The sequence below is a fragment of the Magnolia sinica genome, chromosome 19 (assembly GCF_029962835.1).
Source record: "Magnolia sinica isolate HGM2019 chromosome 19, MsV1, whole genome shotgun sequence".
NCBI lineage: Eukaryota > Viridiplantae > Streptophyta > Magnoliopsida > Magnoliales > Magnoliaceae > Magnolia > Magnolia sinica.
The window spans coordinates 52,142,865-52,158,801 of NC_080591.1; positions in this window are offsets into that span (position 1 = coordinate 52,142,865).

The following is a 15,937-nucleotide window of genomic DNA, read 5'->3' on the forward strand; positions in this document are numbered from 1 at the left end:
ATTATTGGCCCTTTTGAGATTTTTAGATGATATCCATTGCATGAGGCTTACCTGAGTTTATGTGAGGCTATGGGTAAAGCTTTGTTCTTACCTTTAATCATCCTGAGTTGGCCTTAACCACTCTCCTCAGTTCGAGTTGACCTTCGTCACTCGCCTCTTATTCGAGTTAGTTATTATCACTCGTCTCTTTATACCTTAAGGGCTTGGCAGGTGTCTTGATATTCTTAACTGACCATGGATAAAGGAATTCTCTCTTGATGCAAGTACTATGTTGGAATCCCTCTCCTACCAATCGATTAAATATAGTAGACATAATGCGCTTTCGGTAGCAGCCCTGGGGCGACACGTAATTCCATGTTCTCGGGTGAGAGTGTAACAGCTGGTGTGTGTAAATCGTTTTATATATGTGACACATCAATTTGGGGAACTGGATGTCGCTTAGTCGCTCCTTTTCTAATTTTGGGGTTGGTTGTTGCTTTAGTCGCTCCAATCCGAGTTGCGAGATTCACCTGATCATGTGTGGTGTTCGTCTTGGGACAACGCATAAAACCATGTTAAACGGGGGACACGTCGGCGAATATCCATAGTATGGGATGCGGGTCGAGTCGGATAACTGTAGTCATATTCCACATTGTGGTGATCGCTAAGTGTGATACACTGCATATACTTTGTTAGGCATGCATCTCATATAGACTGATTGCGCATTGATACCTCTTGTGGTGTGGATTACTTAATGTATCAGAACATTTACATCACTTTTATGAATCTCTTGAATTACTATTAATCTTGAAAGATAACCATCACTATGAGTAGGGCATTGACCCTCTCCCAACCGTATAGATGTTGTAGGTGACGTATAGATTGAAGACTTAGATGACCAGCTTTCTATAGAAGACTACACCGAAAGATTGTAAAGACAGCTTATTTACTTAACTTTATACTTCCGCTATGAACTCGATGGATGTAATAAGCTTCCATTGTGACGGCCTTTGATTATTCTTTTATTCTAATGAAATATAATGAAAATAGATAATTTTATTCTTGTGAATGTTACCTTCATGAATGTATCTGGATGTAAATCAAATGAAAAAAAGGGTGTGATTCAGATCATCCAGTTTATACATTATTAACACCTGAATTTCTCGGGCACGAGTGTAAACTTTGGTTGTGAAATTTCAAGATGTTACACCCAGTCCTCGATGTCCAGAAACATTTGCCCTTCGAGTTCTCATTCGAGGTTGGGACGTCTGTGATTATGGCCTTGCCAGTCTTCACTTAAGTGGCAAAATAGTACCAGCCCTCATGGAAAGGATTGGACTTGGTACAAATGGAGAAACTCATTCATTGTAAGCTCGGGATGATCAAGCTCGGACCAGAGACTGAATGTTCCCACCAACACTCTCCAAGCATTTAGAATCAGCTGCTTGGGAGCTAATCCTAAATACGCAAGAATTCTCCCCACTATCCTTTGTAGAGGGAGCCTCAACCCACGTTAAAAGGCAACCTGGTAGATGGCCACTCGCCTTCCCAAGGTTCATTTGGGATCTCACCCAGTGCGGGAGCTCAGAGTATCAAGAAATCAGGGATATGATACCCTGACCTAATCCACACCGTACTGGCCTCCATTAGCGAGGACCCTACTGGCCCTTTCTCCTCTTCCTCTGATGAAGACCCACTAATATCCTCGACCATTGGGGCAGCCTCCACTATATCCTCCGGCCACTCAACCGAGGACTGCTCCGCCATCCACGACTTGTGGGATGCCCGAAAATCCCTGTCACTCATCATCATTAAGGGTGATGGTGGGTTCGACATAGGGCGAAGATCATTTTCCCCACCGTCATGCCGGGATATCCCCTCCCATTGACCAGACATCTCAGGTACATTTTTGGGCAGGAGATTCGCCAAAAAACTCAAAGAAAAGAAGAAAAAGATGAAGGGGAGGGGATAGGGAGGCAAAAATGGGGCTCACCAAGGGAGGATGCCTGCTTCAAAAGATGCCAAAAAAATCGCTCGAAGCTTCGCCGGAAATTGGTTGACCCTAGAGAGGAGCAAAGGACGCAGTAGAGACGAAGGGGTAAATAGCTCTGGACTATGTTAAGGCATCCCTTTTTACAGTAGGACTGCTCGTATGAGCACTTAATACTCACATTCAATGCATAGCCAAAAAATGGCTCCTCGACACTCCTGCTCAGACACGTGGAGCGCTACCACTCGCTATCCGGCTCCGCGACCGAGAACAGGCCATGCATCATCACCTCATACACCGAGCGCTGAAAAGGTGCCCTGACGGCGCACATGACATCGAGCCATGACACACCACCTTGAGTGCAACGTATGATGATTGTAGATACACCCCGATTCATGTGGACACTGCCTAAACTTGACATTAATGACGAGTTGATTCACAACCCGAACATAAGACAATCCGACCTAACAAAGACAAATCTAATTCCTGTGCCCTCTACACGAACTCGAAAGTAGAGGGGGGTTACTGTTATGGGAAAAATGGATCGACCAATAAGAAAAGTTCAGATCAGGACTCTATGCATTTCCTCAGATTGAACGACAATAGATATGACTAAAAATCCAACCTCTGACCCCAAATCGAGCAAGAAATGAGGTCGGGCTACGTCTCTCATCAGCAGGTCGTAAGATCCACTAATCCGTTCGACACTGAAAGAACCTCAACTACTTATCGAAAGAGTCACGTAGGCATAACCCCAGGCCAGCATCATTCTAGGTCGGCACAACTTACCTTCTGTTAGTTCCGACCTCATCCCAATTGTAGTTATCAAAGATCCCAGCTGAAGATCTAGGAAGTCGACTGCAATACAGATTTGCCCAAGATCCTAGCCAAGAATCTAGGATGATCCTCATGATTTGTGTAGGATCCAAATCCTACTACAATACATCCCTATTAAATAGGGAGATCTCTCTTATACCACCGCCTCTCCTCACCCATTAATAAGGGCATCTCCAATAGTGAAAGGTAGGCACAATTTTCAGCCTAAAATCTTATTTACAACTAAACCTAAATTCCCTACCTTATTTAGGCATCGGGGGGTCCCCTGTACTAGCTAGGGTCTCCTTTGTTTGTCCCTTATACAGGTACATGAAGGTGCAGGGAAGGCCAACCAGAAAATTGCATCAATAGTCCACATCAGGATATCTTTTCATGATGTCAGTATATTTGTTTTATAGAAGAGTGCAAAATAAAAACTTATGGTTTCATCTACAATGGAAGTAGAATTTATTGTCTGTTACGAAACCACTTGTCTGGTGATCTGGTTACAAAATTTTATCTTAAGACTTTAAGTTATATATTTAGTTCCAAAGTCTCCGAGAATCTACTATAAAAAACTGCGGTAGTATTCTTATCTAACAATAATAAAAATTTTCCTAAGTTAAAGCACATAGACATAAGGTTTCTGATTGTAAAAGAGAATTGAGATTCATATAGTGTTTGTATAACACATTAGCACGAAGTTGATGGTTGAGGACCCACTAAATAAGAGCTTAACTTTCAAGACATTCAAAGAATTAGTAAATGATATAGGATTGGTTAGCATTAAAGACACATTTAATTAGTAGAAGATGCATATACTCCAATTATGTGCATATTTTAGTTTTATTCAATATAGTAAATGGTATAGTTTTATGGTGTTATGGTTTCTATTTCTTAAGGTAAAGTTTTTATGCGTATAATTAAATAAGTAAAAAAGAATACTTTAAAGTTTTTGAGACAGTGTGACCGCTTGAAAGTCAGCATAGAAGACCACACCAGACAAAGATTTTCTTACCACGCTCCCTAGCTACCAAAATTCATGTCATGAGAGTTTTGTTATCTGGGATCATGCATGGTCCCTGTTCACAACCCCCAGTGTAGGGTCGCGATGTAGTAATAATCTTAATGAGACTGAGGTCAAATCCACAGGGACTAATCTTGTGTGTATTCTGAAAATAACTAAAAGAAGAACTAGAAAAAGATGAAAACCTAATATGAAATATTTGAGAGTAATTGTGAGAAATTTAATGAGAAACTTAAGAAAATCAAAGGTGGGAAACTAGGGTTTCCAAGGATCCACTTGTAGAGATCAGGGAGATCTATGCTTGATTTAAGTCACACGATTGAAATAAAATCAAATATGAACTTCCTTTGACCTAGTTCTCAATGAATGAGAGGTATGAGAACTAGAAGTAATTCCATCACAAAACCATGTCCAGGAGACAAGGCAAACAAAAGGATTTACCATTCCCATAACCAATCATAAGAGAATCATGAAGATTATAAGGATTCTATCACCCAACCATGCCCATGGGACGATGGAGAACAACGAGATTTTCTAATTTCACAATTTCAATACATGAAAAAGACATACTCAAAGCTATCGCAAATTTATTGTAATTTAAGTCACAACAAACCATTAAAAACTGAAATTATTTCTTAAATATCAAACTTGAAGTGAAAATAGTTCAACTTAAACATAAATCAAAGCAATAGAAAACATCTCATCACACTACAAGCTTCATCTCTTAACCCTAGCTAAGAGGTTTAGCCAACCATATACATGATTGAACTAGAATCTCTTAATAAAAGCATAAAAACAACTAAGAAAAGGGAAGAAAAAAACTTTTGGCGATGACTTCTCCACACTTTTGCTTCACTCCTTAAGCCCTAGATGATGCCTTGGAACATCCTATGGACCCCTATTTATAGTTTTGCAACTCAAACTTTCGCACCAAGTTGGAAAATTCCAGAAACCACTTCAAATTTTCGCACTTTGTGTGCTGTCTATGTAACCCACGACTGGTCGAGGGTCACCTTCGAATGGTCAAGGGTTTCCTTCGACGGATCGAGGATGACCTAGTTTTAGATGATTTTGCCACTGGAGTTCGAGTTGAGGAATCCTCGACTGGTCAAGCAGAGCTAGGACTGGTCGAGTAGAGACAGGACTAGTCAAAGCAGGCCGATTTTTAGGGTTCCCTTTCTTTACTTCAAGTCTTCAATGTTCTTCCATCCTCACTTGATTTTCTTAAATCTTTTTGCATGTGAATTCTTCATTCTTGATCTCATAAGATCCATCATTGGCTTTGGTGATTCTTGAGCGTTAAATCCATGCTTTTAACATCTTTTTCAATCCAAGCTCTTAAATTCACTTTGCAACACAAACATGATTAAAATAGAATATTAAGTATTATCATGTTCGTAAAACTAAGTAATAGATGGGGTCCAATATGCAATAGTTGACCCTCAAAAGTCCCAATACGATAAATGCAGTAACAACTGACATAGTCCCATAACAGTAGTCTTTGTAGGCTAAATTATTTGGATACTAATCCTAATCTATAATAAATATCTAGTAAGGTTCTGAGCTCGTAAAGTTATATTGGATATACATAATCCATCACTGTTATATATGTCAATACCATATATAAACCAATTGGGAGAATATTAGAAATAGTAGGCCATACATGGCATTCAACAACTGGATGTGGATGTGAACGGTTTGGATCATCATAATAAATTCCAGGTGGCCCCCATAAGTCTTTGCTAGGATTCTCTCTTTCTTTAAGGGAGAGAGTTGTGTCGGTGAAAGGGTCAGCAGGTGTGGACTCACCGCCGACCATCATCCAACTCTATTTCATCGATGCCCTAATTCCGGACACGCCTCATGGTTGTGATTTACATAATCCCTCTGCACAGAGACATGAGAAAGAGAATGACAATCCGATAGCAAGGCTATCTTATCCAACAAGCTCTACCTTTGGCCATTAATGGCAAATCCATCAAGCATGCCAGGTAAGCCTCCAAATCTCATGATCGATGCATAGTAGAATGAACTTATTAAATGCATGAGATTCACTTATAAAGGGAAATTACATTTGAATCAATTGCGTCTAATCTTTTATGCATCTCTATCTCTCTAGCTATACAAGAAGTTGTAGTAATTCCATGATCTACACATGATAAACGTCTCTTTAATCAACAAAATTAGAGCAATGAGATTTTAGGAAATTTTTTGCATTCTTTAAAAGCATGCATAGGTTTCAAAGTTGCAAGTGAGGACAATGTTTAATAATCTAGACCACTAATATGTTAAGTCCCATCGGGTGAATCATCCACAAAAAATCTCAAAATCTAGAAGATCCCAACGACCAAGGCCAGGACTTCTTCATTTCAATGTAAACCCCATCCACTTTCAAATCATCTGTGTGAAAGAATAAGATTGTCCAACAAAGGATGTTTTGTTAAGTCATACTTCATTCATGCTGGGCCATGGGAATAGGCCAAGCTCGGACCAAGCGAGGGTTGGCTATATCCTAGCCATAGTCCCTTAAGCCTAGCCCTAATCAGGCCAAAAAGGCCTTAGCACTTGCCTTGGCTCTATAGGACCATTCCTATGAGGAAAAGATAAAGTCCGGTGAACAAAAGTTTTTAAATAGTCTAGTTTAAGTTTTTTCTTTTCTTAGAATAGTCTTCATTCATAATCAATCCTACATTGAAACATGAAACCGGGTTAAATGATTGTCTTTGACTACACATATACATAGAAGAGGTTTGAGAAAAAACATCTTATTATTTCTACAACCCCTGGATAGAATTGGCCCTTAATGATTGGAATGGACCAAGGTTTTGGGTTGGGCCAGGCCATTCATCACTGGCCCTGGATGAATGGCCTGGCCTAAGGATCAGACATGATTTTGACAGGCCATGTTTAGGGGCCCAATTGGTGGCCCTACAAGGTCGGGCCTAACCACCCTTCCATTGACACTCCTAATAAAAGACCTATGGTCTAGATTACCAAACTATGGCCCAATATTCATGCGTAGATCCGTTATACACTCATCTCAAACTAACCGTTCATATCATTTGCTCCACTTTAGATGGCTCACAACCTAAAAAATACTAAATGGTGCTCTTATATGGTAGATTTTAATGGACTATTGAAATCAATGGCTGAATTGAACAAACAGTGTACGTCAATAAAGAGTGTTGTATAATAAATATAATTTTATATGTATAGTCGTGTATGGTGGTTTTTATTATTTGACGGTGTAGATTATTACACATGTATTTTCCAAGTATATAATAGTTTAGTGCATGCTTATGGATGACATGCATTAAAGAATTCTTCTTTGAGAAAATTTCATTTTTTTTTCTACGACAGTTTAAGAATTTTATATCACAATAAGACTGGGGAACGAGTTCAAAGTAGAGTTGTACATGAGCCGAGCCAAATCGAGTTTGACCCAAGTTTAATTTTGCTTGTTCATGTGACACCCCCTGTTCAAGCTTTACACAAGTCGAGCTTCGAGCATATCCCTACTGTTTGACTTCAATTTGGTCCAAATTATATGATCTCGAGCTTGGTTTGGTTTGGTCTAAATATTTGAGTTGAACCGACCCAAGTTCAAACATGGGTCAGCTCATTTTTTTGTTAAATAATAATATACATAATATGAACTTTTTATACAAAGATAAACACTACAAAATATTTTAAAAAGACCAGTACAAAAGTAAAATGCTAAAAAATAACATAATGTTTAATATCCTTCATAGGACAGTAACAATGAACAAAAAGTTAGGACTTAAAATACAAGTATATATGAGTCTCAAAGTTTCCAATTACAGAAGGCCATAACCAAAGTAATATAATTACATGAAAAGAACATCTCAATGCAGGTAAAAAAGAGGGACCTTCATGTAGACCCAGTCTCGCATTGACCCTTATGATCATCCTCATCCTCCTCAAAATCATAACTATTAGCTCTCCAAACTGGATGTAACCAATCTTGGCAACATATGAGGGCTTCACTTGTTTTTTGTGTGAGCTACGATGCTTGCTCAAAACCATATTTCATGTACTAAAGGCAGCTTTTGATGCTACAATTGATATTGGAGTTGACAATATATCACATGCCATCTTTGTTAACGTTGGATATAACTTCTTACTTTATTTCAGCTTCCACCATTCCAAAAAATTAAAATTTAAATCAGAGTTCAATATGTGTGGCTCTTTAAGATGTAAGTGTAATTTTGATTCAGTTGTTTATTTTATTACTTTCTCATTTTGTAAGAATGGCATGAAATTGAAATCATTGATATATTGATTGGGATCATTTTCTAATGATACACTAAGCCTAACCTGAGGATGAGATTCTTTGTTATGTATTTCAGCCACAATACCAATATAAAAATTGAAAAACTCATTAAGTGAATCATGAACCAAAGAGACCTCCTTTTGAACCCTATATATAAGATAAATCTTGGTAAAATAGAATTTAACCATTTCTGTCTTGTACCGATAATCAAGAACAGCTACAATGGATATTAATAACCCACAATCAGCTCAATACTCATCAAATTTTAATTTCATCCTAGATGCTATGATTTAGAAAAAAACCTGGATTTCAATTAGTTGTTTCTTTAAGGTATCTTTAATCTTACAAACTTTTGTAAGGAATATTTTTGCCGTAGGATACTTATTTCTTGAAAAAAACTTGTTATATTGATAAAAGATCTTAAGAAACTTATTTACCTCTCTAGCCATTTTCCAATTAACTTAAGAAGGCAGCTAGACATAATTTCTATCATGATCCGCAAAGTGAGGGAAAGCTTGCTGCAACTCTAAGGCTAAAACCAACATTTCATAAGTTGAATTTCAACATGTACATACATCTAACTTTAGCGTCTTATGTGATTTAAAATTTAAATATTAAATTGTTTCATTCCATGTACTCAACCTTGAAAGCGATTCTCTAATGAATTTAAGACTCTCTCAAATATTCTCAATCGATCAATTGTTTTAAGCCCTTTTACTACAATCAAGTTAAGTATATGGGCACAACACATTACTTGAAATATTTTTTCTCCAAAATATATATTTCCAGTGGCCTCAAATGTTTTTCCTAAAAATGCAATGACACTATCATTTGTATAGGTATTATCTAAGGTTATTGTAGAAGCTTTATTTATAATGCCTTACTCAATAAGAGAATTGTAGATACAATTAAAAATATTCATGCCACTATGAGGAGGATGGTGGTGAAAGTTTAGATTTATCTTGCATAATTTTTATTCCACATCAACATAGTGGGCCGTTAATGACATATAACACTTTCTTTGATTTGAAACAGTCCACAAATTTGATGTCAAACTAACTCGCATCACTAATATTAAAAGAGTCTTCAACTTCATTTTTTTTTTTTTTTACTATATATATTCATGCTCTCTTTCTTTATTGTTACATGAAATTTTTTCTCACATTTGGAATTTTATTTTTATTTTTTGCAAAATCCCATAAAATCCTTACTTCATATTGATTGGGTATTCCTCCGCAGTTTAGAGGAGAGGTAGTACAGTTTATTGTAAATTAGATGCCTCAAATCTTGGCATTATCGTGCTGCTCGACCAGTCGAGGGACTGGCTCGACCGGTTGAGGCTCACTCGATTCAAAGTCCAACAAGCTGTATTTTTTTTTGTATCGACCAGTCGAGGGTCAAGCTCGACCACTCGAGAACTTGGCTCGACTAGTCAAGGGTTACGCAGATTCTGCGCGGATTTTGTGTAGACTGTGCAAATTTGAGAAGGTTTCGTAGAGGTGCGAAAGGGGAGTTTCCTAAACTATAAATAGGGGTCTCTAGGGCTATTCTAGGGGTATGCTAAGACTTCCTAAAGTGATTCTATTAAGGCGTTTTCACATCAACGGTGAGAGAGAGAGAGAGAGAGGAAGCTTGTGGAAGGGAGGATTCTTCTCGTAGTGGTGATCTACTGTGTAGTCGACGTATCCATACTTCTACGTCCTCGTGATCGGTGAGATCTCTCCGTTTTCATTATTCTTTTATTGTCCATCCACTTTTACGTGAGTGAAGAAGGTTTGATCCAAGTAGTGTGTGCTTGTGATCGGTTGTAACGTTTTACTTCATAGTGAATTGTTGCTCTAGACTAGGTCTCGTTGTTTTTACTTATTCTAGGGTATGCTAAGGCTTCCGAAAGTGATTCCATTAAGGCATTTTCATGTCAAAGGTAAGAGAGAGAGAGAGAGAGAAAAGAGAGAGAGGAAGCTTGTGGAAGGGAGGATTCTGCTCGTAAAGGTGATTTACTGCGCAGTCGACGTTGTAGCACTTCTACGTCCTCGTAATCGGTGAGATCTCTCCATTTTTATTATTCTCTTATTGTTTATCCACTCCTACGTGAGTGAAGAAGGTTTGATCCAAGCGGTGTGTATTTGTGATCGGTTGTAACGTTCTACTTCGTAGTGACTTGTTGCTCTGGACTAGGTCTCGTGGTTTTTACCTCTTCGAGGGTTTTCCACGTAAAATCTCTTGTATCGTGTGGTTTATGCTTTGATTTATTTCATTATTTTATTATATCCCATAATTCTAGTGTTTTGAGAGGCGAGATCCTAAGGTTTTTTGTGCAACGCTCTTAATAAAGTGGTATCAAAGCCAGGTTGGTTGAACGGAGTGGGATTAATTCTAAATTATGGAAGGTGGCTCATTAAGGATGATCAGTCTCAATGATTCTAACGGGACCATATGGAAGGCTAAGATGGAGGACTTACTTTATTGCAAGGACTTATATGCTCCAATTATAGGCATATCAGCAAAGACAAAGGATATGTCAGATGATGATTGGAAGAAGTTGGACCGGAAGGCGGTGGGGTTTATTAGACAATGACTTGACGATTCCGTATTCTACTATGTGTCTAGGGAGATGTAAGTGTCATAATTTATAGCCCTTTATGTTGTCAAATTTGTGGTGCCAAAGACACTGTTATGAAGCTTGCATCTGTGAAAAAATGCTCTACGCAAGATCAACTTAGGTTGACAAGCACTGTTCACAAGTCAAGAATCTCAAGATGCTTTCAAGTTCTACCTCAAGATCTCAAGAAGCTTTCAAGTTTGAGCTCTATCAAGACTTCAAGCTTCACTACTTTCAAAGGTCACTTGTCTCCTATGTCTAATGTCCTTACTTCACTCCTGAGGTATGACTGACCTTAGGTTGACCTTTAGAGTAGGTCATTTTAGATACATAATTCATATATTTTCTATAAGTGAGTTTTGGTCTGTTCTAAGACTAGTCTTGGACTTTGTTCGACTAGTCCTAACACTGCTTCGACCTGTCTAAGAAATTTCTGGATCAGTCATAAGTTTGTTACAAAAATTAAAAATTTTCTATTAGGCTTCGACTAGTCCTGGGGACTGTTCGACCAGTCGTAGGTACAGTGTCGACTGCACTTTGACCTATCGTAGAGCTACGACTTAATGTACAACGCTGAAATTTGACTTGCTTCGACTAGTCGTGTGAAACCCATGACCAGTTGTAGGAGACCCACGATCATTCGTAGACCACCTACGACTAGTCGTAAAACTGTCAAATCTTATCGCGCTTGAATTTTTCAAATATTTGTTGGTTCTATGACCAGTCGTAGAGGTCCTTAAACTAGTCGAAGACATGATTTGCTCACCTATAAATAGAGCACGAATCTCATAATTATTTCATTGAAAAAAAGGCAATTCAAGTTAATTTAATTCGGTCTTCTGAGAGATAAGTCGGTGCTCCATTTAAGTTAAGTGTGCATATTTAATATTCTCTTTCTTTAGCTTTCTTAATTGATTTTGTTTCTTGTATTCCAATCTAATCTGAAAAGAGGAATTGTTGTTTTCCTTTTTCTGGAATCAAAATCAATTAGAGCTAGCCCTTTTGTTTTAATTTAAAATCTATTAGAACCTAGAACCATTATAAAGTGAGTATTGGACATTGAACTTTGACATTCAAATCTCTACTCCAACTTGGTTCTTCTGGGCTGCTACAACGAAGGAGAAAATCAGGTATTTTACAATTTGTGTAATTTACATTGTTTGGTTTTATTTGAGGTTAAGCCAGAAAAATCTCAAAGTTGTTGGTTATCTGAGGAGAGCCAGAAAACTCAGAAGTGAGGGTTTTTGAATTGTGTAAGCCCTTTGAAAAAGACACAATTGTGAAGGTTTTGGGTGAACCTATGAAAACTTATTTAATAGTGAACGCTAATATCCCCTGTGTGAGGATATCAGGAGTGGAGTAGCATTCTGTGTGGCGGTTGTTTAACAGTTGGTGAACACATAGGAGAACCACTATAATTCTTTGTGTTATGGATATGTGATTTATATTTCCTATCTTTTATCATTTTGAATTGTGGAATGTATGTGTGAATGCGAATGTTGCAATCATTTCATTTCAAGCACAGTGGGGAATGTTGTAATAATTTAGATTTACACTTCAGCATTATATTTTTGCTATCTCTTTATTACGTTGAGCTTCAGTTTCTCTATTTGATCTAGAAATAAGGTTGTCCTACCATAAATTTTGGTTTTTGGTGTAAGGTTGTCCTTAGAATAATTTTTGTTTAAATTTCTCTATTTTAAGTTGCTTTCCATTCCTATACTGTGATTGGTGTATAGCGCTATCTATTCCTTGTTTCATATTCCGCTGTATTTATTTTTAATTTGGCATAGTCGTATTCACCCCCCCTCTAGGACATATAGCTTGGCCATTTCAGGAGACCTCAACTGCTAGCCTATGGTTGAAATTGTAAGGGTTGTATGAGAGGAAGATAGCTGGTAATAAGATTTTTTTGATAAGACAACTTATGATTCTCAAGTTTCAAGATGGTGGTTCTGTGGCTGAGCACATGAATGAGGTAAGCAACATATTAAATCAGCTCTTCACTATGAAGATGGTCCTGGACGATGAACTACAGGCTTTGTTATTACTTAGCTCATTGCTTGACAATTGGGAGACATTGGTAGTGTCTTTGAATAACTCCTCGTTAGATGGAAAGGTGTCCATGGAATAGGTAACTAGTTGTCTCTTCAATGAGGAGATAAGGAGGAAGTCTTAGGGGTCTACTCAACAAGAGGCCCTAGTGAAACAAGATCAAGGGAGAGAAAAGAACAGAAAGGGCGGGAAGACCTGAGATAAATCAAGAGGCAAGTCGAGTGTCATGAAGGATGTTGAATATTGGAATTGTGGCAAGAAGGGCTACTACAAGTATGAATGTCATAAGAATAAGAATACAAGAAAGGAAAAGAAAAGGAGGGAAGATGAATCAGACTTCATTGCGGTCTCTTCAGATGGCGAAGTTGTAGTTATTCTTTTAACAGATCATGATATTTGTCTTACGGCTACGAGTCAGGACACCGACTGGGTGATAGACTCGGGAGCCTCATTTCATACAACTCCACGCAGAGATTTCTTCACGAGCTACAAGTCAGGTGACTTTGGAAAAAATATGGCGTATCGAAGATCATAGGGGTCGGTGATATTTGTGTGAGGACCAATGTGGGTTGTACATTGGTTCTCAGGGATGTGAGGCACATTTCAGACCTTCGCCTCAACTTGATGTCGACGGGGAGTTTGGATGATGATGGCTATGAAAGCCGATTTATTGGTGGGCGCTGGAAGCTCATCAAGGGTTTGTTGATCACAGCCAGAGAAAAGAAGTGTTATACCCTTTATAAGGCAAGTGTCAGTGTGTACAAGGGCGGATTGAATGCAGCGGAAGATTCAGCTACTGACATGTGGTGCATGCGTCTAGGCCACATGAGTAAAAAAGGGCTTCAGCTACTAGCGAAGAAGCGGCACCTTCCAGAAGTGACAGATATACCTCTCAAAACCTGTATTAACTGTTTATCAGGAAAACAACATAGAGTTTCATTTGTTGATTCTTCTTCTCATGTTAATAAAATACATGCATTAGATTTGGTTTATTCTAATGTTTGTGGTCTTATAAGGATTAAAACTTTGGGTGGGGCATTGTATTTTGTCATTTTTATAGATAATGCATCTAGGAGGGTTTGAGTTTATGCTTTGAAATCTAAGGACGAGGTCTTTGGTCTGTTTAAAATGTTTCATGCTATGGTCGAGAGAGAGACAGGTAGATCATTAAAGTGCATCCGCACTGACAATGGTGGTGAATACATTGGTGACTTCCATGAGTATTGTAAGTCCCTGGGTATACGGCATGAACAGACGGTTCCCAAGACCCCCCAGCATAATGGTATGGCTGAGCGAATGAATCACACCATTGTAGAGAAAATCAGATGCATGTTATCCCATGCAAAGTTGCCCAAGTTGTTCTAGGGAGAAGCAATGCACACGGAAGTGTATTTGATAACTAGGTCTCCATCAGCCCTGTTAAATAGAAAAGTACCTGAGAAGGTGTGGACTGGACAAGATCCTTCGTACAGTCATCTCAAAGTATTTGGATGCAGGACATCCATTCACGTACCAAAGGACGAGAGGTCCAAGCTCGATACGAAGATCAGGCAATGTGTGTTCTTGGAGTATGGTGATGAAAAGTTCAGCTACAGATTGTGGGATCCGACCGAGAAGAAGCTCGTCAGGAGCAGAGATGTGGTCTTCTTTGAAGATCAATATATAAAAGACATTTGTAAGCAAGAGAAGACCCAACCTAGTTCAAGTGAGCTAGAGGACATGGATCCGGTTACTCCTCATGTGGTACCTGATGACTGGGGAGTATAGTAAGGTGCAAAGGACAAGGGAGTTCCTATTGAAGATGGACTGGGGGAGCAGGCCCTACTTGATCCACCTGTTGAGCCACGGGTGAGGAGGACATCTAGAGACAGACACCCGTCCAAGAAGTACTCACCACATGAGTACATTATGCTCACTGATTGAGAGAACCAGAAGATTATTCTAAGGCCCTAGCCAACGAGCATATGGGGGAGTAGTTGAAAGCTATGTAAGAGGAGATTGAATCCTTACATAAAAACTACACCTATGATATAGTAAAATTGCCTAAGGGCAAGAAAGCTCTGAGCAACAAGTGGGTGTTCAAAAAGAAGATTGAGCAGAAGAATTCACAAATGAGGTTCAAGGTCAGACTTATGGTAAAAGGGTTTAGTCAGAGGAAAGGTATAGACTTCAAGGAGATATTCTCACCAGTGGTGAAGATGACATCCATACGGGTGTTGCTTGGGTTGGCGGCTAGCATGGATCTGAAGATAGAGCAGTTAGATGTTAAAACTGTCTTTCTCCATAATGACCTGAAAGAAGAGATTCACATGCACCGATCAGAAGGGTTCGAAGTCAAGAGCAAAGAACATAGGGTGTGTAGGTTTAGAAAGATCTTGTATGGTCTAAAACAAGCTCCAAGGCAATGGTATAAGAAGTTTGACTCATTCATGTTAAAGCATGGATATGACAGAATGGAGTTGGACTATTGTGTGTTCACGCGCAAGTTCTCAAATGGTGATTTCTTAGTTCTGTTGTTATACGTTGATGACATGCTTATCATGGGTAAAGACATCAAGAAGACTGATAGGCTAAAACAGGAATTAGGCTAGTCATTTACGATGAAAGACTTAGGCTTGGCTAAACAGATCCTAAGAATGGAGATAACCCATGACAGAAGTAGTAGAAAGCCTTGGTTGTCATAAGAGCGGTATATTGAGAAAGTCCTACAGCGGTTCAATATGAATGCAGCGAAGCTGGTCAGTACTCTATTGGATAGTCACTTCAAATTGAGCGACAAGAAGTATCTAAAGATGAAGGTAGAAGTAGATGAGATGAGGAAGATACCTTACGCATCAGCAGTAGAAAATTTGATATATGCTATGGTGTATACATGCCCAGACATAGCATATGCAGTTGGTGTTACTAGGCGGTATCTTGTCAATCCTGACAAAGAACATTAGGCAGCGGTGAAATGGATACTTCAGTATCTAAGATGCTAATCCAGGTTGAGCCTATGCTATGGTGACGAAACCTATGTTAGAAGGTTACAAAGATGCAGATATGGCAGGTGACATAGACTCCAAGAAGTCTACATCGGGGTTCATGTTCACATTTGTAGGGGGCGCGGTCTCTTGGCAGAGCAAGCTATAGAAGGTTGTAGCATTGTCAACAACAGAGGCTGAGTACATTGCA